Below are 23859 nucleotides of genomic sequence, written 5' to 3' on the forward strand. Positions count from 1 at the left end.
CTGGCATAGTCAGGTCGACATGTAGTGAAATATGGTCAAGACTCCATCAGCTCGTCATGCCCGAGCCCAGGTTGGAAGACTGGCTGAGGATCTCAAGGGACTTTGAGGAGGAATGCCAGTTTCCTAATTGTATTGGGGCCCTGGATGGGAAACATATCCGGGTGCGTAAGCTGCCAAACTCTGGCTCCCAATTCTTCAATTATAAGCAATACTTTTCTGTTTTATTGTTGGCTCTGGCCGACCCTCAATACAAGTTTATAATTGTCGACATTGGGGCCTATCGAAGGATGGGAGACTCTAGAGTATTCAATACTTCCATTATGGGTCGGCGGCTATGCACCAACCAATCGGATCTACCCACACCATGCCAGCTACTAGGCTCCACTCAAGAATCAGTCCTTTAAGTCCTTGTGGCAGATGAGGCGTTTCAGTTAACACGCAACGTCATGAGGCCATATCCCTGGCACAACCTGGACCACCGGCGCAGAATTTTTAACTTGCGCCTATCATGTGCTCGGCAACTGGTGGAGTGTTCCTTTGGCATTCTTTGTGCCAAATGGCGGGTCCTACAGTCTGCCATTCAGCTGAGTGAGCAAAACGTGAATGAAGTTATCAAAGCATGTGTCATTCTTCATAACTTCACCAGGATACATGATTGTTACTCCTCTGCTGGTGTTGTGCGTGGGTCAGACAATGTGCATATGGCGAGACCACATATCAACCCTCAACGTAGACCGCTCTCTGGACTCAAAGTGCGTGATATTTTCACCAATTATTTTATGTCACCTGAGGGGGAAACTTCTTGGCAAGAGCATGCTGTGTCTATGTTATAAATTTTTGATTTCTGTCTGTGTATATATATATATATATATATATATATATATATATATATATATATTTCAACCCCTTATGATTCTCTGACTGTTTACTTTAATTGCCTTGGTAAGCGTATGTTAGTATATTTTTCATAATTGAGACAGAGACGTAAAATGTAGTAGACATATTTTTACTTTTGTCTGTTTTTTTTTTTTAACCACATATTATTGCCATATGGTAAATATGGCAATGGCCCAAAGTGGCCTTTTTGCAGATTTGCAAAGTTACAAGCAAACCATTTTCATAAAACAAAAAAAAAAACCAATTATGCAAGACCAATATTCATACATTACAAATGTTGGTAGGTCAGGGGAGGAGAAGGTGGAAGACCAGCCTGTGTTTGCTGCTAGCTACTTTGGCCAACTTGGCCATCGCCCTGTGTAGGGGCATACTGTTGCCCATGATGTGGGTAGTGTACTGCCTCCTGTGATTGTGATGGTTACTGGGCTGACTGAAATTGGAGAGGGGCCTCTTGTTGGGGCTGGTAGGCCCATGGCTCATACCCACCAAAATAGCCATGTCGTCCCCAACCAGGTTGGGACCAGCCTCCAACACTGGGTGGGAACAAGTGGCCATATTGGTGAGGTTGTCTAGAGGCAGACATATGTTGCTGCTGTGGGCAAGGTTGGGTAGGGGGAGGAAGGGGGTGAGGTGTAGGCGCACGTGTTTGAGGATCCTCAGAGCCTGCTTTAGCAAGCATGTGTCTGGGGTGTCTAAGGTGCATCAGATTCCTTGGGGAAAGCTGCCACCTCTCCAGCTATTCAAATAACTCATATGGGGTATTGGGGTGTGTGCTTGCATCAAGCAGGATCTGAAAACATCCTCAAATACGTAGCCTCACCTCACGGGAAAGGGCCCGAAGATAACGGGCCAGGCTGCGCGATTACGCCTCCTCCCCATCATCATTATTGTCTCGCGCAAGGTAGTTCAGTACCCCTGTGTCAACATTGGTACAGGTATCTTGAGCAGGGATCTGGCGCCTTCTTCTTCCTCACCGGGATGGTCCAGCAGGCTGTGGGGAGCCCTGTATCTGGGCAGTTGGGTTGCTGCTGATGTTGTCCTGCTCCTCCTGTATGGTGGATGGTGCTGCAGCAGACGGTCCTGCTTGTGGATGTGCTCCTGGTGGTGGTGTTTGTGGTGCAGGCCCTGGGTTTTTTAGGAGAGGAAACTTCACCCATGCTTCTTGGAGGGGGAGAAGATGGGCCAGCCACCCTTCTCCTCCAGCCACAGGATCAATGATGGGCTCTGTATCTGAGCCAGTTTCACTTTCCGTAAGGTTTGACTGAGTTCTGTTATGAAATAGAACATAGCCAAAATTCCAAACATTAGTTTTGGCCCTGTAAAGTATCTGTGTAACGTGGTGTGAGGTATCTACTTACGGTCTCAGATCCAGAATTGGAGCGAGGAAGAAGAGGCGATCATAAGATATATTTGCGCTTTGTGTGGCCCGCATCACCACTCCTGGCCCGCTGCTGACGTTCCCGCCTGTATTGGTCGCGGATGCTGCGCCAGCATCTCATCACATCTTCCACTGCAATGTGACAGGAAAGATTCTAAATTTCACATATTTGCTAGCAAAATTGGCAAAAAGTAGCCTAGTCATGTGGCCTTCTAGGGAGTGCTTTCTACCCAGGGTGGCATATATAATTGTGGCATCCAGGCCAGATACACAGGGTCACAATAGTTCAGGGGTCAAGTAACTACTCTAAACTTGGATGCCTAGGAGGATGAGGAGCTTGTGGCCAGGAACACATTATGTCAGTGTAAAATAATGGTTCAAATAAAAATCTACATGCCTCATGAGGCAAAAAGGTCAAGCACAGGAAGAAAGGGGGGGTGGGGGCTTGCTCAAAATGCCTATTTTGATGTGAGGTAATTTTAAATACTTTTTTGGCTGTACTTTCTCATTTGCTGCTGCTCCTCATGTGGCCGATCACCAAAATCATGGAACATCTGGCGACATATGCGCCTCCATGACGCCTCCTTTCTTGCCCGGTTGGCATAATGGGCATCACGGTGGTCCCAGATTTCTGGGCGCCCCTGCACTAACACAATCAGCATCTCCACATTGAGGTAGTAGGGTGCCATGATGCTGCAGGACTCCGTGGAGGCATACTTCGTGGATTTCTGGAGCGCTTTTTGAGCTAATTAGCATGTCTAAGCTTCCTGATGATGGATTGGCCAATTTCCTGTCACTTGCCAAAAGACCTGCATATTTCTCGCAAGTCACACGTGTGGTCCGTGTGTAATGCATATTTTTTGCGCACCCATAGACTTGCATTGGCGTACTATGGGCGTAGTACGCTGACTATCACAGCATGCTGCAATTGGCACGGACCATAGAATACGGCCGAGAAATATACGGCTGATGGGAGCTACCCCATAGAGAATGATTTGTCCGTGTGCAATGTGTGGTTTTTACTCCTCTCACTCGTCCGTATTTCACTCTAGTGTGACCCCGGCCTAAATCTTCTTCTCCTTAACAAAATTGCTTAATCGAATCACAAAAACCAGCTAGCTACCATAATACCCTACATAATGTGTTCAAAAACTAAAATTTGACTTTTATTTAAAAGATTAAAAGAAGAAAAACACAAGACCACATGTATCCATTTACAAAAAATGACAGGGTAAAAAAACTAGATAGATACACATTCCAAATGAAAGCACCAGCGGCAGAAAGCTGTATTCAGGTGGCATTTGTATAGGCATAATATTACTTTATTTTCACAACAACATTGTGAGGTAAGCAGTAGTGCTTACAGTGTTTTATTTTGTTTCTTAAATCATTAATAGAGATCTTTTAAAATTCAAATTTGAGAGGTTTGATGAATTCTCCCCACAAAATTGGAAGCATTGTGGAGAAAGGAGCATAGCCACGCAACGCGACATTGCTCAGCAATGGTGTTGAGCAAGAGAGTGTATTCTGTTTAATAACATTCATACAATATCTTCCATTCATTTGTGGAATCTAGAGATGCAAGCCCAGTTTGGAGGACATTATGACGAAGTAAACACTCTTAAATGTCAACTGGCAACACTTACTGACTACCAGTGTACAAGGTATCATAATCCCATAGGTGTACCAACAGAATGGCATTTTAAGATAGCATGCCCAGACATACAAAATATTAGACTGTTGCACGATTCATATTTTTATATCTTCACTGTTCAGATTCTCACAGAAGTGCAGATTTCAGGAAATTCAACTCAAAGTAGATACTCTGCGAAGTGATCCCTTGAGCTCTTAGGAATAGTACACGTAAAAATACTCAACGCTGTAAAATATCTTATTAAATAAATTGGCATTTTTCTCCTCCTGAGCTAATCATTCATTCTGAAAATTCTGAGCTCATTTTTAAAGTGCATCTTCAGTGAGTACAAATGACAGTTGGTGGTCGCAAATTTCTATGAAAAACTGCAATTGTCGTTTCAGGAGAACTTGCAGCAGAATATCTGCGTTTCACTCTAGTTTCTTTTCCCCTCTCCAATGAATTTTAAAAGCACCATCAGCTCCTATCTCCATAATACGAATGTTACTGAATACAGATTTTACAGATTTTTCAGATAAGATATATGCTATTTTGGTATGAATGAAAAAGAATAAATGAGGGTTACTCTACATTTCTGGCTTATGAAGATTTTTCTTGCCTGTATTAAAATGTAGAACGCTGGCTGTGCCTGATATCATTAGCCCACTCTGAGTATTCAGCAGTGAATCAAAGTTGCGCCAGGCATTTTTTTGTGGTGCCGATACTCGCAAATTGAAACACGGTGTGTCCAAATTTGCAGCAAAAATTTGAAAAAATCTTAATCAAAGTTGATTTGCTCAACTCTACAGGAAATTCAACAAGATCCACTGCTTGAAGTTCCCTTTACAATTGCCAACTAAGGGGCGTGGCCTGAGCTGGCGACGGTATAACATGCACGGCTCAGGATCTCTGAGGAGGCATCTCCTAAAGCGACAAATAAAGCAAAAGAAAATGGCTCTCTTCGATAACCCAAGGAAGGATTGATTTCTCGTTACTTAGAGGTACATTCTGATACCCCTTGTCTGAGCTTTGGACATTAAAAAATACATTTTTGAAATCTGAGGCCTTTTCCCGCCATTTTACTGCAAGGTGACACCATTTTGAACCGTGAGTGAAAAAATCCTTTCCCTGCTCCCTCCATTACCCACCGGCTGTCCTTGTCCTAAGAAAAAGTATCTCCACGCTTGTCTACCACATTTTAAAGATTTTTATTGTCTTTTGTAGATACTTTTTTACAAAAATCCTGTTATATACCAGCTGATTGGCGGAAGGATACAAAATAATCAACACCCTGTGCCTAATCTGATAGGATTTCTCTCGTTGCATAATTAAAAGACATTGACTTTTTTTTGGAATATCCTCTTGTCTGTTTTAGACCCTTTGGAAGTCCCAGGGTGTCCTAATTTAGCTATATTCCCCTGCTTTGTGCGAGGCTGCGGGAGGGATCTCTTTCATCTCAACGTCCTATCTCAAGTACGCCATTTTCCTGTAATAACAGATCTGTGAGGCGGAAGGACACAAAATAGTCCGTGATTTGTGCCTATTTCTATGTTACCTCCGCTCCCCACCGCTCCTGTGCGGCTCCACTGGGGTGATCTGCCTTTCTTCAGCGGTGCCGTGTATCAGCTGCCGGCTCCCCTGTTGCATATTTTATGAGTGGGGACTGACGTCACTGAGCCCTGTGTGAAGACTAGCCACCTGTCACGGCTGCATTTAAAGTCACAGGGAGAGCGTCTATATCGGTGCGCAGTTAATAAAGGATTTTACTGTATGCATCATAGGATATTAAAAGTGCCATCTGATTCTGTGGTGTATCTCATTCCTCACGGTCCCTTTTATAAAAAGGCATAGGAAGACACAAGAATGTTCTATATTTTTAACGTTTATTCAGTATAAACATCACCAATAATATCAATTCTCTCTAATATAATCCCTGGAAGGCAGGATTCAAAAAAGGGCACAAGATGAGTCACAAGGCAACTCCAGTGTCCAAATCAACGAAAGTCTCTAATAAGACTCCTCAAAAAGCACAAAAATTTCAGGATTCTTACAATCCTCACTTTAAAGACCAAGTGGATATCGTTAACCCATTTAAGGCCAGATCTCCTCATAAAGAGGTCATGGATACATCTCTCTCATCAAAAAAGGAAAAATCCTGGTAAAACTTCTGAAAAATTCACATCGCCAGCCGACGCGTCAAGTCCTGAGTCTGGAGATAATTCACCAAACTTGTCGCCGGAAAGGTCAAAATTTAAGATGGATAACACCAATCCTTCTCCTTCCCAAAATTTGGATGTTATATCCATACACTCTTACATGGATACTCTCGCCCAGAAAATCACATCCAGTATGTCTCAATCATTTGAAAACCAAAATAAAATTTTACAGTCCACCTTGGATAAATTTAGCAGCAGGTTAGACAAACACAAAAAACGGCTAACTGTAGTGGAAGAACACACTGATGATTTATCAAAAGACACCCATGACCTCAGATCTGAATTTCACAGACTTAAAATTAAAAGTTGCGGATATAGAAGACAGAACAGACGAAACAACTTGAAAATAAGAGGAATACAAGAATCTCTCTCACCCGATAAACTAGAAGACTTCGTCAAGACAATTTTCAAAAAATTACTACCAACACTTACAGACCAAGATCTCATTGTAGATAGGATCCACAGACTTCCCAAACCACGGAATATCGATAAAGATCTACCTAGAGATACCATCTTAAGGGTACACTTCTTCAAGATTAAGGAAAAAATTCAACAATCGATTAAAGATCTAGGAGGTTTTCCAGAACCCTATGCTCACCTTCAGCTATTTACGGATCTTTCAAAGGAAGCGATTGAAGGAAGAAAGTATTTTAAGCCAGTCACTTCCACCTTGAGGGAAAATAATATCCCCTATAAATGGGGCTTCCCACTTAAACTTTTGATAATCTACAAAGGAAAGACGACCGTCCTATTCTCACCTAAAGAAGGAAGAGAATTCCTGTCCTACTACAGGATACCTGACCGCCATAGAATCTCCAACTCTCAAGACCCTGGGCCCTCGTCAGAGAAGGGATGATCCAACTGAGAGACCTGGCCAATATATTTACTCACCTTGTTATAAGGCCTCTACACTTCTTGATTAATTGGTCAATGTATTGTACTGTACTGCTTATTATTCTTCTTTCCACAGGTTTTCTCACTTTTCTACTACTTTATGGACTCATATATCACATAAGATTATTTTCCATCTGGGACTAGTGTTGTTATGCCAAGGGATGCCTCCAATGGGATCCATACACAAACTTTCCCCACTAAGGAATTAGAGCCTTCTGGATCGGCTCTTCCTGAAGGACAATTTTGTTCTTATTGTTTTTGTGTCTCTTTTGTTTTTGGTTTCAAATAGGTATATAGTTTGAGGATTTTGGACAACTAAGTTCTACAAAGGTAGGTGCACTCTGGTTTCTGCATTTCCTCTACCCCACTTCATACGAACCCAGCCATTCTTGTAACATGAAAATAAAATTTGTATCATACAATGTCAGGGGGCTAAATTGCCCTTGGAAGAGATTTTCCATTGGTAGGGAGATTAACGGGATGCATCCTGAGGTTGTATGCCTTCAAGAAACCAAGTTCAAAAAAGACAACCACCCTTATATAAATCTCAAAAATTTTCCATTTGTATTTGAATCTTGCGGCCCACGAAAGAAAGCTGGGGTTTTAACCCTGATTAGTAACTCAATTTCCTTTGAATTGCTTTCTGAAGTAAAAGACGAAAAAGGACATTATCATATTCTCCTGTGCAAATTGAACAGCCAAACCTTCACAATAGTTAATACTTATGTTCCCACCATCAGACAAATTAGCTTCCTGAATAAGCCAATGAAAAAATTAGACACCTTACGATCAGGAACCCTACTTTTGTTAGGGGACTTTAATATGGTGCCAGATGGTGTACTAGACTCCACCTCTCCCAGCAGACAAAAAACCTAATCCTTGAATAGCTGGATTTATAATCACGAGCTTTTCGACTTATTCCGCTGTTTGAACACCACATCAAGAGAATTTACTCACTTTTCTGATGGGCATCAGTTGGCATCTAGAATAGATCTGATACTCACAGATGTCTTCTCCTTGCCAAGGTTCTCCTCCAGCTCCATACTTAATAAATCTATTTCAGATCATTCCCCGGTGACTGCAGAACTAATAATAGGGTCCCCAATTCATCCCCAATTCATGTGGAAATTCAACTCCTCTCTGCTTCATAACCCCACCATCAAATCTGAAATCAGATCAGCCATACAAAATTATTTTAGTGAAAATGAATCAAACCTCCTCAATCCGTTTACCTATTGGGAAGCTCACAAGGCGTTGTTGAGGGGAGTCTTGATTCAAATTTCCTCCAGACAAAAAAAAATTAACAGGGATAAAATTATTACCCTAAAACAGTCTATTAAATCTAAAGAAGAGGAACTACATCGATCCTCTGTTTCCTCTAACAAACAAGCTGTATTATCAGAACTTACTTATCTCAGGATGCAGTTAAGGAAAATCATATTCAATTTTTACGACTCAGCTATTAGATCAGCAAAATGCAAACATTACTTATCTATAAATCGCCCTTCAAAATACATATCAAACAGAATTAAGAATATACGGAAACAGAATAGAATTGACAGTATAACTTACTCTAATGGTACATCCCTGGTCCACCCTAAAGATATTGTAGGAGCTTTTGCCGATTATTACAAAAATCTGTACAATATCAACCAAGACAACCACAAAATGCAGCCATCTACCTCAGAGATTGGATCATTTCTTTCCAGCATGAACCTTCCAAAGCTTAACCCTGAAGACTTATCATTTTTGTCTTCTCCCTTCAATGAACAAGAAGTCCTAGATACCATAAACAAACTTAAAACATTCAAATCACCTGGCCCAGACAAGTTTAGTAATGATTATTTCAAGTCTTTTAGTAAAATATTAACCCCCCACCTTGTTAAAGTATTTAACTCAGCTTTCCAAACCGGTCAATTTCCTAAAGAGATGCTGGAAGCGACTATTATCATAATCCCAAAACCAAATTCTGACACTAGCCAAATTCTTAATTATAGACCTATATCCCTCATCAATACAGACGAAAAAATGTATGCAAAGATCCTGGCTAGAGTTGAGCGAAACGGGTCGGTCATATTCAAAAGTCGGCGACTTTCGCTGAAGTCGGGTTTCATGAAGCAAAACCCGACCATAGTGTAAGGTCGGCCACGAGGTCGGCGACCAGAGTGCCAAAGTCACGTTTCAAAAGATGTTTCCAGTGCCCTTTTTCAGCCAATGATGGAGGACGCACACTGTGGGCAACGCGATGACATAGGCATCGGTCACCACCATCTTTGAGAAGGGCATGCAAGTGATTGGCTGGCTTTCTGTGGTATCACAGGGGCTATAAAAGGGTGTGCACACCGACCGCCATCTTACTTCTGCTGATCATAGCATTAGGGAGAGGTTGCAGCTGCTGATTCCAAATAAGGGAGAGCGTTAGGCAGGGAAGAAGAACCAAAAAACTGCTTCTGCTGTTAGCGATTTCCACTTACAACACAACACTTTGTGTGCAGTGACAGGGGAGGCTCTATTTTTGTGCATCAGCTCTGTTGGTTATTAGGCTGCCTTATAAGGCTCCCTGATCGCTGCATTGCTGTTTGCACACAGCTGTGCAAACTGCTTTTTTAAAAGCAAAAATACTTTTCTTCCTCTTTTCTGCACAGTTACCAAGTGTTCATTTTTCCACCCTTTTGTGTGTGCAGCAGTCCTGCTTATTAGGCTGCCGGCATCCATACTTGGACTGAGAGCATCATTGTCAGCATCCTCAAATCTCTAGTGAGATTCAAATTCTCACCAAACGTATAGACACCCTCCACCTTGTCATACACCATCCAATTTCAGCCTGTTACATTGAGGTGTAATCTCTACTGGGCCTGAGACAATAGTTCTGCATCCTCAAATCTATACTGAGATTCAAATTCTCACCAATAGTAGATACACCTTCTACCTTGTTTTACAGTACCATATAGCTGGTGTTATTTTGGGTACATTTTCACAAAAATGAGGAAGTATGGGGGATGATGCCATTGAAGTGGGCAGGGGTTGCCAGCTGGTCCCGATGGTGGTGTTGCATCTGTTGGTAGTGGCAAAAGCACAATAGCAACTAAGGCAGGAGGTGTTGAGCCCGCGTCATCGTCTGGCTCCACAAGGCCTCGAAGGCTCTCTTTTCTGGGAGTAGGTAAACCACTTTTAAAGACGGTACTTCAGGAACAAGTTTTGGCTTACATTGCTGACACAGCCTCCAGCTCTCTCGCCTCCTCTTCTGAAGTTTCAAAAAATAAAAGCAATGAGTCATCAGTGGAGGCTCCTGGTCAGGAACAACACCTTTCTTTGTGTCCTTCACCCCTACCAAAAGTGAAGGGTGTGGCAGGCCACACTACCGATTACTCCATGGAGCTCTTTTCACATACCATGCCTGGGTTAGCAAGTCAAATCGTGAATTCCACAGTCCAAGATGAATCTGACATGGAGTGCACTGATGCGCAGCCACTGCTAGATTTTTCTGCTGGTACATTCACTCAGAGCACTACATTGTCCTCGCAGTGTACTGAGGCAGAATCAGACCCTGATTAAACTCAGGTGCACCTTCCTCTGTGTCACCGTGTAAGGTGGTATAGTATGCGTGAAGGGGCACCTGAGTTTAATCAGGGTCTGATTAAAATTGAAATTGAAGAGGAGGTGATGGATGACCCAGTTGTTGACCCAGATTGGCATCCATTGGTGGAAGAGGATGCCGCTGCCAATAGCTCAGAAGAGGAGGAGGAGGATCCGCAGCAGGCAACGACATTGCAACAGCTGTTATCTGGCATGACTGTAGCAGTCCAAAAACGTGTTACATAAACCAAAAGAGTTGCAGGACAGCTTGGCCAGATGGTCAAATTAGCACAGCGTGCAAGGTCTCAAAATGTTTTCCATAGTAGGAAGAGTGCAGTGTGGCACTTTTTTGAACAAAATCCTAATGATCAGGCAAAAGTTATCTGTAAGAAGTGCGCAAAGACCTTTAGCCAAGGGAAAAATCTGAGAAATTTGAATACCAGTTGCATGCTTAGACATTTAACCACCATGCACTTGCAAGCGTGGACGGACTACCAAACCTCACGTACCACATGTGCACCTGCTCCAAATGAAGGTAGTCAGCAATGCTACATCGCTTCCCCCACTAGACACAGAAAAGAAAAGCGATCAAAAAAGGTCCAAAAAACTAGATAATTCAAAAGATAAAACATTGAATCTTTATTGAAATATGACCAAGGTACAGGGAAAGTGAAAACAAGTCAAACATGACCATGGTAGCACAAGGGCGACAAAGTGGGGCATACATTGGGCTTATGGACAGTGTAGGGGAAAGCAAATTACTTAGGCATTGTTATGTTGGCAACATTGAAGATATAGCACCCATCCCCAAAATACACATATTATAAATACCACCCAACAGGATATATTAATATAAAGACACTAAGTCAAGGTATACACATCTTTACCTGTTGGAATGGGAGATGGAAGTCCACCCAGGTATGACCCCCCCCCAACGCACGTTTCGGCAACTGGCCTTTCTCAAGGGGTAATGGGAAACAAGGGAAGTGAGGGATATTTAAGATAGAGTCCACCACTGTAAGCCCACCGGTTAGCACACCACCAGCAGCAAATGACGAGGTGTCGTCGCAAGGGCAAAGCAATCATGGAATCACAATATTATTGCTATGAAAGACTGAATCTAGGCCTTCAGCAACACCACCAACACCATCACCATCACCAACCCTCTCTCTGTCCGCCATATCCACCGCTAGTTCCACCATATGAAGCTCTCAAGTCCAGCTCACCCTACCAGAGACTCTGAGTAGGACAAGAAAGTACTCATCCTCTCATCCACGTACACTGGCTTTGAATGCCCACATTGCCAAACTAATCTCGTTAGAGATGATGCCCTACCAGTTGGTTGAAAGTAAAGCTTTCCGCGAGCTCATGGCCTGCGCAGTACCACACTATGACCTACCCAGTCGACACTTTTCGCGAAAAGCCATCCCAGCCCTCCACGTGCATGTGAAAGACCGCATTGTCCATGCACTCAAGCAATCAGTGAGTGGAAAGGTGCACCTCACAACAGATGCATGGTCCAGTAGGCATGGCCAGGGCCGTTACATGTCCATCACTGCGCACTGGGTTAATGTGGTGGATGCAGGGCCCACAGGGGACAGCGGTGGTGGGACAGTGCTGCCTAGCCCACGGTATAGGAAACAGTTGTTTGTAGGCGTTCGACCCTCCTCCTCCAGAAGTGAAAGCTCGTCCACAGAGTGCAGTCGCACAAGCACTCCATCCGCAGCTGCCAGTGTTGCACACGAGTTTTCCCACTATCGAACAGCTAGTGGTAAGCGTCAGCAGGCTGTGTTAATGATGATGTGTTTGGGCGACAACAGACATCTGGTGGAGCAGTGCTTCCTCAATAATTATCCGGAGTTAACACCCCTGCTCCATAAGGTGCGAAGACTGTGCTCTCACATCCGTCGGTGGCCCGTACACTCCAGTCATATGCAGAAGCTGCAGCGATTGCTCCACCTTCCCAAGCACCACCTAATTATCAACGTTGCAACAAGGTGGAACTCCATCCTGCACATGGCTCAGAGGCTGTGTGAACAGAGGCAGGCTGTAATTCATTTGTGGGAGGATACACGGGCAGGCAGTTTACAAGCAGACATGGAGTTGTCTGGTGTGCAGTGGTCGAAGCTGAAAGACCTCTCTAAAGTCCTTCAGTGTTTTGAGAAATGAACACGGCTGGCAAGCGCAGATGACGCCATCATAACCATGAGCATCCCACTTATACGTCTGCTCATTCAAACTTTGACGCACATTAAGGAGCAGGCGTCTGCAGCGGAGGAGGAGGAGGAGGGAAGCCTTGATGACAGTCAGCCATTGTCTGGTCAGGGAACTGCCCTCGATGAGGTGGAGGAACAAGAGGAAGAGGAGGAGGAGGAGGATGAGGGGGATGATTATTTTGGGCAGGAGGATGTTTCTCAGGGGGCAAGAGAAAATGTTGGCGTTCCAAGGTCAGGGACAGTGTTTGTGCGTGACTGTAGGGATGTGGATTTGCCAGAAACTGCTCCTCCACCCACCATGGGCAGTGCATCATTGACACCTGAACATTGGCCCACATGTGCGATTATGCCTTGCGGATCCTAAAAAGGGACCACCACATTGCGAAAATGATGAGGGATGACGACTGCTGGCTCACCAGCATCCTCGATCCACGCTACAAGGACAAATTACACGACATCATGCCACAGGAGAACCTAGAGATAATATTGGCAAACAAACAAGCAATTCTGGTAAACTGTTTGTTTGAGGCTTTCCCAGCACACAGCAGCACTGCTGGTTCTCCCACGAGCCATAGTGGGCACAATGGAAGAGGTGTTAATGACCATGTTGTGGAATGATTTCTCAAGTACCGCTCACACGACTGCTAATACAGAATCGATTAAAAGTGACAGGAGACAGCAGTTGTCAAGTATGGTAACAAACTACTTCTCCTCCCATATCGATGTTCTCCCTCACCGGTCATTCCCCTTTGACTATAGGGCCTCTAAACTGGAGGCCTGGCCTGAATTGGCACAACATGTCATACAAGAGCTCGCTTGCCCTGCTGCTAGTGTGTTATCTGAACTAGTCTTTAGTGCTGCTGGATCAATCCTGACAGAAAAAAGGACCCGTCTGTCGACCCAAAATGTTGATGATCTAACCTTCATTAAAATGAACCATGCATGGGTTTCAAAGGATTTTGTCCCACCCTCCCCTGCTGACACGTAGGTTGCCAGAAAAATGGCTTGCTTTTGTCCTCCTCTTCCACGGACTTCTCCAAATTACTCCATTTGCAGCTGATGAATGTCCAACATCAACATATGCCATTTTTTCCACCTCCCTAACTGGGCTGCCTCCCCCCACCTGGCCGGGGGTCACCACCTGGCGCACGCACCCGTGCGAGTGCCGTTGCCCTGGACAGGTGGGTGGGCACACTCTTTGGCAACGGCACTGGCACAAGGTCCCTCATAGTAGAACCAAGTGTCTCTGACGATGGGGGTGCACACCCGCCGTCAGACACACCGGCGTACTATGAGGGGCCCTGTGCCAGTACTGCAGCCCACGAGTGGGCCCCCCTGCTTGCTCAGGGCACCAGCACTTGCAATACTTTCCTCTCCCTGCTCCACCACTGTGTAGTCTGGCCTGTTAAATACTTCACTGGGACTGCCAATACAAATTTGGTGAAATGATAGATGATGGGTAAGATGTAGCTATGCCCTGTCCTGCTGGGCTCTATCTTCAGATGATCAATGGCTTCCACTTGTTATGGATGTCGACTCACAATGAAATGCAGCGGTGGTTTATCATCAGCTTTCACGGTTTTCCGACTCTCAGATGTGTGACATTCCTGCCCACATTTTTAAATGTGTCTTCTCATGCCAATCCAATAGAATCGCCTACGGCCTGTGGCTTGTGTCTTTTGACCTCCAAAGTTACCTGACAGATCATGATAGGCAGTGAGGACAATGTCTACATCTGTCCCTGTGATCACAATTTGATGGAGATGAGTAACGGTGATGGGCTCCACGGTACTGCAATACAGCAAACCTTTCTTCGCAAGAACTGTTTTCGCTGTCTCCACAGACAAAGTAATTGAGGATCAGCATCGCCTCTGAGAATTCTCCCGGGAGTTTTTAACGTGATTAGTAATTCTAAAATGTCTGCAGTCAGTCGACTCTCCGACTGTACTGTTATCCATCTCGTTTCCTCTTGCAGAGAGTCTGGACTGTCTTACTGAGACTGAAATATATATGAAGATTGAAAACTACCCCAACAGTGTATACTGGTGTACGCTTCGAATACATAACCCTTTTTCTACTTTTCAGATTCTTGTCTAATCCATACTGAGGCTGTGAGTGTCTTTGTCAGACTCCGGAAATATACACGCAGATTTTTAATGTTTAAAAAATGCTATATATACCTGCTATCCAGTGATACTGTACCCTTTCTCAACTTTGTACAATCACGTCAAATCCATACTGGGCCTGAGACCGTCTGAGTCTGCCTCCTGATATATAGACATAGGTTTTAAATGTTTAAACTATGCTACATATATACCTGGTATCGTGTGATACTGTACCCTTTCTCAACTTTCTATAATCTTGTCGAATCCATACTGGGCCTGAGAACGTCTGAGTCTGCCTCCTGATTAGAGATGAGCGGTGTTCGAGTTGACCTGTTCTCCAAGTTAAAATTCCAGCTGTTTTGGGAGGTGTTCGAGCCGTTCGACGAACTCGAACACTTTGCTTAAAATTCGGCTGTTCGAGGTTCCATTCGAGAACGGTTCGTTCACCAAAAGCGTAACTTCATTTTCTCATTAATAATGGTTTTCAATGTTAATAGACTGTTTCATGGCATAGTAGCGGTGTGTGGTAGCAAGCGGTGTAGTACACCTGTCAAGGAGCTACACAGTGTGTGTTTCTAATTATTTTTTACTGCATCTTGTCCAGAAAATTCTTTTGGGCCTTGTAGCACTGTCTGCTACTCAGCAGAGGAGCACATCAGTGAACCAAGCTATGCTGCCTGTTTACGTAAGAACTGTATGATACTCAGCATAGGAGCCCAGCTGTTAAGCAAGCTACAGCACCTGTGGTTTGGACACTTAATTTTTTCATTTTTTCTGGAATGCTGGTTAGGCCTAATTCCGGAATTCCGGTTGACCTGCACTCCGTTCGCGGGGAAGAATTGTAATCCCAGATCCCCATCACTAATGGGGTTCAGTGGGTTATCTGCACCTGTAAGCGACACATGCTGGACCTTTCAGTGTAGTGTGCATGCAGCCCCAGACATGTAAGGGCATGACAAACCGGTTATTGATCAATCTCGCGTGCCAGAGCCTTGCATGTCCCTCTAGTAGGCTTGACGAGTACCGCGGGGGCATGCTGGAGTCTTGTTCATTAACGGAATTAAGCTGACAAATCGCTAGCACAACTAAAAACGGACATCCACCAATCTTTTCTGTACCTGGCATGGTTGAGGTTTCCCGGGTGGAGTCGAATTAAGCCGCAGGCTCCACTCCTGGTGGTGCCCTTATGGACATTCCTTTAAGGTTCAGCTTTGCAACCATACTACCCCCGGAAACCAAACACTTTTCCTTCATGGACGCTGCCTGATCAGCAGTTGGCCTAATTTATGGTGGGAAGTCCGACGGAATATGATCGTCTTCGATTTCAGATTTTTACTGTTTTTTGGTATTTTACATTTTTATTCCAGCCTTTCTTGACTTCATAAGGCTGGTTTCTGCTGCAGGACCGTCAGTGTCCCTACAAACTCGGAGACCGGAATCCCAACCATGCACTCCAGCTAGGAGTGAGCCTTAACTCTGCTCATCCTCCAGCTCCCCTTCTCACGTCCACACACTTCCCCTTCCCTTCACAGACTGCCCTAGATTACCTCCTCCCGACCACAGAGAGCAGCTCCTCAGCAGTCAGGTTCAGAGGTCTCTCTGCTGGCCTGGAGTGGGAACTGTGCTGTGTGTTCGTTTAACTGCTAGAGAGATCCTTCGTTGCTCATAAGCATGACATCACATTCCCTAGGAGGAAGATAATGCCACTGTGGTGACTATACTCCTGGGGGCGCCACAAGTGCACTGATGCCCAGTCAATGCTAGATGATTCTGCTGGTACATTGACCCAGACCACTACATTCTCCTCGCACTCTACACAGCCAGAATCTGACCCTGATGAAACTCAGGTTCCCCTTCCCGCATACTATACCACCTATGAGGGGCCCTGTGCCAGTGCCATCGCCAATGAGTGGGCCCCCCTGCTTGCTCAGGATCACAGCACTTGCAAAGTTGACATACTTACCTTTCCCTGCTCCACCTCCGTGACGTCTTCCGCATTTCCTGACAGTGACATTCTGGTCAGAGAGCGCGATGACATCTCGTCTGTACTCCCTCTGCCTGAACAGTCCAAGTGCAGTGAGATGGAAGATGGGGACGACGAGGAGTCCAGACTAGTACAGGGATTCCCTAGCGAGGAGACTAATTATTATTATTTTCAATGTTGGGACAGCTATTTTTGGGGAGCACTATACTCTGGAGAATGATATATGAGACCCACCATACACTGGAGCATTCCAAAGGTGGACATCAGACACTGGAGCAGCATTTACAGGGCCCATTATGCACTGGAGCATTAGAAATGAGGCCCATTATATATGGAGCACTATTTGGGCCCATAACAGTGGAGCTTCATCCATGGGGAACAACATATACTGTAGCATTATGTGGAGCTCATTATATACTGTTTCAAACATTATATGGGACCAATGATTCTGTATGGAGAAATATATGGGCCTCATTACTCTGTATAGCACACTATGCGGTGGCCATAATACTGTATGGAGTAATATACTTTCCGTTTATGGAGCTATTGGAGAATTTAAAATGGATATCAGTCATGAAATGTAATAAGTGAAGTATTTTTCATTGTACTATACCGCTATTTCTTTGCCGTATCAGAGGATCATGAATTGTGGCATGTGTTAAAGGAGCCAATTGACACTCTTTGGTCCTGGACCCACGAAAATCTGGAGCCAGCCCTACCCCCCCACAACTTTAGCCAAATAACCCCCAGTTTTCAATGCCTAACTATTATTATAAAGTAAATTAAGGTTGACAAGCTTAAGTAATAAGAATTGATGTTTTTGGCATTAAAATGGGCACTGTAGGTGTGTTTCCTGTCCTCCACTCACTGCCGACCTTGGTTCCCCATTGACTTGCATTGGGTTTCGTGTTTCAGTCGGCCTTCGACTTTTCACGATAATCGGCCGATTTCGTTCGACCCGACTTTCTCAAAAGTCGGGTTTCATGAAACCCGACTCGACCCGATAAAAGGCTAAGTCGCTCATCTCTAATCCTGGCCAACAGACTAAATCAATTCCTCCCGAGTTTAATTTCCAATGATCAGATAGGCTTCATTAAAGGAAGACAATCCATAGATGGTAGGAGAAGACTCATTAACATAATTAAGCTTATTTCCTCAAACAAACTCAGGGCCATTGTTATCTCTCGATGCTAAGAAAGCTTTCGACCTCCTTAATTGGTCATAATCCGAAGCAACTCTCAAAAAATTTGGAATGGCTTCTCAGATCGCGAGAGGTATTATGGCTTTGTACTCTGGCCCTGGTGCGAGGGTTTATTCCAACAATCATCTTTCCTCTACATTTAATATAGCTAATGGGACCAGACAGGGTTGCCCATTGTCCCCATTGCTTTTTGCATTAGCTATTGAACCTCTGACCCAACTAATCAGGAACAGCACAGAGATCTCGGGAATCAAAACTTTGCACAGAGATTTTAAAATAGCATTGTATGCAGACGATATTATTCTTACCCTCACAGATCCAAGCAACTCTATCTCTGCCTTACAAACCTTAATCCAGACTTTTGCTAAAATCTCTTATTTTAAAATAAATGACTCAAAATCCAAAATACTTGGCTTTAACCTAGGATAAGACCAAGTGGAAATTGAGGGCCTCTCACCTTGGGGGTGGGCCACTGATGGGCTGACATATCTAGGCCTAAAATTCGTCAAAAACGTAAGCCCTCTAATAAAAATAAATTAGAGCTGCTTACTAAAAAGCTTTTTAATGAATTCCGTACATCTAGAGATGATGGGCTTTCTTGGTGGGGAAGAATCATGATGGTCAAGTCGTATATTTTCCCAAAAATCCTATACCTACTAGGCTCACTGCCTTTAAAAATACCCACTTCCTCTCTCACAAACCTTCAAGCCTCATTAAACTCCTTTATATGGAATAACAAAAGATCCAGAATAGCAAAAAATATTCTATACAACCATAAATCTTATGGTGGAGCTGGTTCTCCAAATATTACGGCCTATTACATTGCAAATTTAGTCAAACAAAGCTCATATTGGTGGCCTCATGATACAACACCAGCTTGGCATGAACTATAACTGTTCTTTAATAATTATAAACCTCTTCACCTACTAATTCTGAACCAACTCCTTCATAAAAAATTAATTACAAATTCTCATCTGATTTTTCAAGCTATTTCTGAAGCTTGGAAAAAATTTTCTGCTCCAAAAAGAGGCTCTAGCAAAGAAGTCACAATGAAAAATCTGGCTCTATCAGTTATCTTTCAAGCATCTAATCAGACCATTGACCCCATTTGGTCTGAACTTGGGCTTAAAAAAATTAAAGATTTATACGATAGCGTTACTTGTACACCTTACAATAAACTCAAGGAAAGATTTCAATGTACTACCCCTGCTTTCTTACACTATGTTATCCTCAAAGACATAATCCATGAGTTCCTTACTATCTACCCGAGAATCTCTGAACCAGCAGTTAACCTTATTTGTAATATAGATCATAATATTTTTTGGAGTTTTGAATACACGTACAAATGGTGTAACAATAGCTTTGAAGCGGTAAAGACTCAAAATATTGTCAAATGGGAAACCGAATTGCACACGACAATTGACCCTTCTGACCTTGAACAGGCATGTACCCTCTCGTATGCCTCTTCCAATTCCTTATCACTACAAGAGACCCACTTCAAGCTTTTAACAAGATGGCATAATACCCCCGTTAGACTTCATAGAATCAACCCCGACAATTCTCCACTCTGTTGGAGGGGTTGTGGAAGGCCAGGAAATATCTTGCATATATTTTGGTAATGTCCCAAAATTGTTCCCTTTTGGAGAAAGATTTCTAACCTTAACGATTTTATCCTAGGAACACAACTTATTTTGTCTCCTCGTCTGGCCCTTCTTTCTCTGGATGCAGACAAAACTGATACTTCTAACAGGCTATTGATTATGCACATTTTACTAGTCTCCAAACATAGTATTGCCTTTCTTTGGAAAAACCCTAAACCCCCACAAATTAATGAAATTATAGACAAACTTAGCCTTCATCATTCTTTTGAATTGAAATTTGCGAATGTGCATGATCAATTTGCTAAATATTCTAGGAAATGGTCTAGATAGATGGCTGGAGTTGTTCTCTTAAGTCTTCACCCAGAGTGCACCTGCCTAAGGCCCCTTGTGTTTGGGTCTTTGGAACATATATATTAATATATTATATGCTTAAATACCTACCTTTGTAATAATTAACTGCATAATATGCTTCTGCATTAACTTGTTTCATTTTATGTCTTCTTTATATTTGGACTTTATTGTCCTTCCATTTTCCTTCTTTCCCTTTACATTTTTCCCTCCCCGCTTTTTTCCCCATCTTTCCTCCCCCATCCTCCCCATTTATTGAAACTCAAATAAAACATTTGGAAAACAATTGCCAACTAATGACATCCCAGATAGAAGCCAAGTCCGGAGAAGCTACTGGCCATGGTAGAATGTTTAGGCCAGGCTAACTGTTCAGAGCAATATGCAGTCTGGCATATTCATGTTGCTAATGACTCCTGGGACATTTTAGAAATGGATGTACCACTGGTTCAATGATAGATTTATTCTGAATTGCAAGAGAAATTGGGCATCATATACCAAGCCTAAGGCATTAATGTCTACATAAACAAGAAGTCATTTTTACTACTTTGGGCTACAAGTCAGGTGTCCATATAGAGTTGTTCCATTCACCTCATGCTACGTCTCTAAAAAGCTATCATGTTTCAGTGCAAGATGGCAATGGAGGCTGGAATGGATGTCTGTCCTCTTCAGTGATGGTTCTCTTTTATTTATTTTTTTTATAGCCAGAGATTTGTCTAGAGACCATGTGTACATTGTCATGAAGATGCCTTCACAAAGTAATGTCACATTCATTTTTCCTAGTCCTGAAATTATGATATGAACGGTAGTTGGACCCTTCTTGTTTTCATTTCAGGTAACACATCGGCTTTACATAAATTTAATTGTGAAATCAGTGTTCCAGGAGCCATTTATCAATATATCAACATAAGGCTGCATGTTGCAATTGCCTGGCAATTGAAAAGGGGGCTAACAGCAGTGTATCCTGATGCATGCCCAAATGCATACAGTGTGGCAGAACATTCCATGGACAATAATCAATAACCTTATTGATAGCATTCCACGATATGTATGTGCTTGTATTTCTCTGTGTAACGCTCAAACTGAATAAATTGAGATGCTTTGAAAACATTGTTTTCATTTTTCCACCATTTGCGCATTAGTAGCATGTCTATCTATCCTGTGATTTTCATAATAGATATACATACACACATTATTTATATTTTGGATATTTTAGACTAACTTAATAATATGACATGTATAAATGTATATATTGCAAGTATATTTTCCGTTCTTTACAGAAGATAGATTTAATCATATTTTTAAAATACTAATCATTCGGTGTTTCAGTGGATGAAAAATTTCCCATGTGTTGACACTTGAATTATGATTGTCAGCATATTAGAGACTGTAGAGGGCAGTGTGCCCAAGCAGACAGATACAGGTAAACTGATGACTAAATGTCAAATGGAGAAAAATACAAACAAGCTGTCATAATTTAGTAATTCCAAAATTGTTAGATTACTCTTTATTATAATATTTTCTTCCAATACTATAGCAATAGACATTAATCTCTTTGTGATGTAATATGTTTTGGTTAGCATGGCAGTCCTCTCTGTGAGCCAGCCAGGTGATGTGGTCACCAGAAAGCTCAGCTATACCTCTTAAAAGATTGACAAATTATGTTAATTTGTTTTCCCAGTTACAGAAGGAAGTGGAATACTCATGAGTTTGAGAAGTTTTATTTTTCATGTTGTAACGTATTTATATTCAATCTGGATTAGGATTAACTTTAGTAAAACTTAATTTTAAATGGAATATAGTTACTTGAGATATATTTAGCATCTGATTTGTGATTACAGTTTGTTATTTTTCAAACTTACTTTCCTTAAAGTATTATTTAAAACTAGATGGTGACCCGATTCTAATGCATCGGGTATTCTAGAATATGTTTGTAGTTTATTAGGTCTTAATCAGGAACTGGAGATTTTTGCTTTCCAGTAACTCATTGTATTCCATAATTGTGCGCTGGTGTTTGTTCATGCCTATAGGCATTCTATTTTTTATACCTAATATATTTAATTAAAATTTTAATACATATTCTACGGTCACTTTTAATTTTTAATTCATTTCTTAGACGCTAACGCATATATTTACACCTGGCTTTTAGCCATTGTAGCCAATTAATTAGTTTTTCTTTGGAATGTAGGTACTACTATGAACATTAACTCATCCTATTGGAAGTATGTGTACCTGCTAAATATTTCAGATGGTCAGAGCGCCCTTTGTTAGTTCAACTGTTACTATTTATTTTGTGTTTATTTTTCACAATTTTTGGACGCATGCATTTGTATACAATTATATATGCACATATATGTGTTTGGAGTGATGTTTTTTATGCCTTTTGTGCAATTCTAATTACATTCTATTTTAATTGTTTTTAGTGAGTATTTAATAAAGCATTTTTAATTTATCATTATATTACAACAATTTGTAAATTCCCAGTCTCCCCCAATCTTATTGTTACGTTAGGAAATGGGTGGTTTACTCCATTTCCATGGTGCTAATTTCACTGAGGCATGGTAAGGGTTATTGCAGCAGTCACCAAGAGTATTTATGGGCATCATTCCAGGATCACAGGCACCCTGATGAAGAAGGCAGCTTAGGCCTTTGAAACGCGTTGGTTAGTGTCACGGGGTCCTTCTCTGGTATCACACAATCAACAGAGCAAGCAAAGAGTGAACAATTCCAAGACCTTTATTCAGGCAAAAATACTAAAAGGTCCAGATTCAGTCCACCACACAAAGGATAAGATAGTCCAGAATAAGAATGCAGTCCAGTATCAGGATAAAATGTCCAGGGAAATGAGATTCCAAAACACTCTAGCACCAGAGGATAAAAATGGGTCCTTCTCTCTGAAATGCAGCCTTTTCACCATCTTGTCTCTACCGGAACTGAACTTGTCCAGCTGCCGTTCTCCCCCCCACCCCCTTCCTTCCCAGGGGTAGTCAAACAAGTTGCCTCCCAGAGGAGAACAAAAGGCCTTAGGGATTAATGCACTACAGGGGGTCATCAAGAGACAGATACAGTGAGGCTGTAGACTTACAATGTAATAAGAAAAACACTATGAAAATAACTGGAATTGTTAAAAATAGGAATATACAAAAAAATGACATCCACATAACATATCACACCATCACAACCTCTCCCCCCCGTAATAAGTGAGCACGCCATGAGGTCTACACAGACCTCTGGCCTGCTCACTTTAGTTCACATTGCTCAGTTATTTGTAGTTTCTTGTACAGTGGCAGGGGTAGGTCGGCCTGGGGAGCCTATGGTTCTTCTTGTCGAGACAGTCCATCAGTGTTCTGGTGTTGGCTTCCTCACTTGTATTGGATGGAGAAGCTGTAGGGTTGTAAGGACAAGCTCCACCGCAGCAATCTTCCATTGTCCCCTGATACGCGATTCAGCCATGTGAGGGGGTTGTGGTCTGTAACAATTGTAAAGTCTCTGCCATACAAGTAGGGCTGCAATTTTTTTAGCGCCCATACGATGGCAAGGCACTCCTTTTCAATAGTGGCATAGGCAACTTCCCGATCCAGTAGTTTCCGACTGGCAAAAGCAACAGGATGTTCTTCTCCGGCGGCGTTCACTTGGCTAAGTACTGCCCCAATCCCAAAGGTGGATGCATCTGTCTGCACGAGGAACCTGTGTTTATAATCCGGGGCAGCCAAGACAGGAGTAGTGACGAGGGCAGTCTTTAATGCTGAAAAGGCATCCTCGCATGCCGTCGTCCACGTCACATTCCTAGGCATATTCTTGCGGGTCAGGTCG

Source organism: Dendrobates tinctorius, unplaced genomic scaffold (assembly GCF_039654945.1).
Source record: "Dendrobates tinctorius isolate UK_male_01 unplaced genomic scaffold, ASM3965494v1 ptg000111l, whole genome shotgun sequence".
In the NCBI taxonomy this organism is placed as follows: Eukaryota; Metazoa; Chordata; class Amphibia; order Anura; family Dendrobatidae; genus Dendrobates; species Dendrobates tinctorius.